Source organism: Opisthorchis viverrini, assembly GCF_000715545.1.
Source record: "Opisthorchis viverrini unplaced genomic scaffold opera_v5_204, whole genome shotgun sequence".
Taxonomy (NCBI): domain Eukaryota; kingdom Metazoa; phylum Platyhelminthes; class Trematoda; order Opisthorchiida; family Opisthorchiidae; genus Opisthorchis; species Opisthorchis viverrini.
Genome location: NW_008751860.1, coordinates 818,256 through 821,775, shown reverse-complemented (window position 1 = coordinate 821,775; position 3,520 = coordinate 818,256).

Here is a 3,520-nt window from a genome sequence, read left to right as displayed (position 1 = left end):
ATCTATGGTTGTGAAGTAAACCTAAACTTGTCGAAGGTAAGCTCCAAGCAACTTTTCCATTCCAGGTTACATTCTTCTCCGAGCAGAGCAGCTTGCAGCCAGGGTCGAAGAGAGAAACGTACACATTTGCTTCGTCGAATTTCAGAACTGTATCCATAGATTTTCTGAGCTCGGATGTGAAGCCCCGCTGATGGAACGGATTGATGAAGACTGAGTGACGTCGTCGGTCTATACATAGGTCAAGTGTAACCAACAAGCGAGTGATTCGGTCAATTCTTTGGAATTCCGTCTGATTTGAATGTTCATGTGCTACTTTGATGAGTCAGAACCGAAACATTTTATTTTCATGAAGGAAACTACTCACAAGCTTGCTGAAAACTCTTCGACAACCCACGACCGGTTTCGCCCTTCTTCGGGCTCATCAGGTCCCCGAGTTTCCGTCAACCTTATGTTCTACTTGAAACTAAATTGGACTGTTTTCTAGAAATACACTCATTTGCAAATCGATTCGGTCTTCACGAGAGACTCAACTGAATCTCTCGTTTATGGCATTCTACGACTGAATGTGCTGCATACAGGTCGTGGGCTGTCGAAACCTGTTCAGCAACCTTCTGAGTAGTTTCCTCCACGAAAGTATACTGCGATATTTCGAATATGGTGCCACTGAAACATGAGGTGACCTGTGTACATGCAGTTTAAGCTAAGTTCAATAATTCATGAACTCAGGCGATGAATTTGAGCCTTTTTCATAAAGGAACCTATTGACAAGGTTGTTGCAGACTCTTCGACAGCAAGCTTGTGGGTAGTTTCCTTTATTAAACTATACTGCGATATCATGCCAAATGAAACATGAGGCGGTCTGTGTGCAGTACATTCAATTGAAGAATATCATAAACGAGAGATTCAGTCGAGTCTCTCGCGAAAACCAAATTGATTTGCAGGTGATTGTGCTTCTTGAAACATTTTATGTTCATGGTCTAACGAAGAAAAACTGTTTCGTCGTTCTCCGCTACTCTGTAGATCATCAGACAGGGTATTCAAGAAGGCTAGTTTGTGACCCCAGTTGTAAACTTGTTGCAAAAGTACTTTCTCCACGAAACCAAACCTCTCCAGTCCACATATGTATGTCCTCTAATAGACCAGGCAACTACACTGTTATGAACTCCGTAGCCCATGTTCGAATACGGTGTCAACCTACGCTCTGCTGTTACGTCCGGCCAAGTTAGCACGACAACATTGAGAAAAATGAATCACACACATTGGGAATCCATTCCAATCCCTGTGTTCCGGGCCTGTCACTAACCAACAGCTGTAGGCCCTTTCTTTCCATGGACAAACCTTTTATTTCATCCGGTGGCCTTAGTGATGTACTTGCTCCAGGTATACTAAGCACGCGGACCGCCTAAAGTGGTGTTTGGCAAACTGCCTACTGTCGAATGTGTTTAAGCAGGACACTCGGACTTCAAAAAGCAGCTTGGGTAAGTTTTAGCGATAAAATTCGTCCCATTTCCTGGAACTTTTACCGAAGTGAAAATCCAAAAGAGTGCCAAACTACAAGGAGTTTGCAGAGCGTTGTAATTCAGTTTGTGTATTGCAGGCACTCCTCAGTAGCAGCATTCTGGATGGAGTTTGGCGGTCTGGATCCAAGTGAAATTGTCAGAGACTGTAGTTTAATTTGTGGTGTAGGGTCTGAATGCAGATTTTCGACTTAAATCACAGAGGTGAACCTGGGGGCCCTAAGTGTTACCGAATTCCTCGGCCACACGCAGGTGAGATCTCAAACCTTCGCGCAAGCATCAACGCCTGGAAGTGTGTTCGACTTCAATTTTTTCGTGTCAGTTTTTACCCGAAGGGATATCTTAACAAATGCCTTATCACCTGCTTGGCTTACAGATTATTTGTGTAATCGAATTGGTGTCTGAAAGGGATAAGAATTGCACCCCAACATGTGCAATTTAGCTGCCGCGTATATTTTGAGGACTGAATGGATTGACGATGATGAGCGAATTTCGGGCATCTGGACTCGACTTCTGGTTGAATCCACGTGACTGTCGGTACTGTGGCTCTCCATGCGCCAGGCGATGCAACAACGGCAGTAGTGGTAACAAAAGGGCGGAAACCGATCTGGTCAGACTCGGGTGGGTTAAGCATCACTGGATAATGAAGGCATCAAGACTGATGATGGAATAGACGCTGTTAGTTTGAATGCCAAGTTGGTTTCCACTGACTTTTCAACCTCATCCGACCAGTTTTTACATCTGACAAATTTGTACTTAATTTTAAACTTTTCCGAGAATATGGTGATCTAAGGATTTATCTTACCCTGTTCTATCTCGGCAAGGAAACAGATCTGTGACTAGAAATTGTTTTTTTCGTCTGGCGTATAAAATAATCTGCCATTTATCCCCAAGTTTTATTCTGACGGGTCCTCACTAACACAACAATGGATGAGAGAAAAATAATTAAAAAAAACTGACAAAAATGTTTGAATCTTTGTGCCTGTGTGGAAGTGACAGCTGCCGCCCAAGCGGATTCGCCACGGGAGCTGAATGCATTCCAGCCACGCGTGACTCGACCTCACGCTTCGCTTAGTTTGATAAAATTACTCTGAATAGACGACATCCCAAGAAGCACCCTTACTGGAATTGAAGTGGGCTATCTCCACTAAATGGGACCATAGTTAATAAAGCTGTTGTCAATCAACAAAACAGGGTCGAAGAGGAATCAACACAGGAACAATAACCCGGGTCCAGTAGTGAGGTGGGAATAAACAGGAGAATATGTCTCTAGTGCGGTGGAACTCACAGCCAGGTTTCTGAATACAACACCTTTGCTACACTTGGTAACCTACCGTCGTAGCGAAGGAGGTGTCCAAGTCAATCTTTTATGCATACGTCTTATAGTATCCCCAGCTCTGTACTGAGGGGTGGGAAGGTGTTCAGTGTGATTCGCAGAATTCACAAATTATTGGGTGATGTTTTCGATGGTGAATAAAAAACGATGGAGCTCAGAGACACCTGAGACACCTGAGATTTAGCTCCATGAAACATATCACGTGAAACATAAACGCAGTACACAGTATGACCTAGCTGACGAATTCCATTGGGCATTCCACTCCGAAACAAAACTCGTTTGAAAGTCCGTGTGACTTACCAGCAAACTTCTGTGAAGAGTGGTTTTGGAACGGTGACGGAACATTTATTAAGAAAATGCAGGCCCTTTGATGGGGCTTCGATGCGAAACAACTTGACAACATAGTCGGTTTGTGTGTATGGGTGTGTGTGTGTGTGTGGAGATTTTGTCCTGTAAGTGAAGCCATTCTATGCTGAAAGCTGGGGAGCACTGTACAGTCGTTTTATCCTTATTGGGAATCATTAGCAGTGCGGATCTCACGAAACTGTTGAGAGCCTCGAACCTGCGACCTCCTGGCTAGTAGCCTGAACACCTAACCGTTCAGCCACGAGTGGCTGATCAGCAGTGTCATTAACCTGCACTTAGACAGGAGTTAGCGCTGCTCATC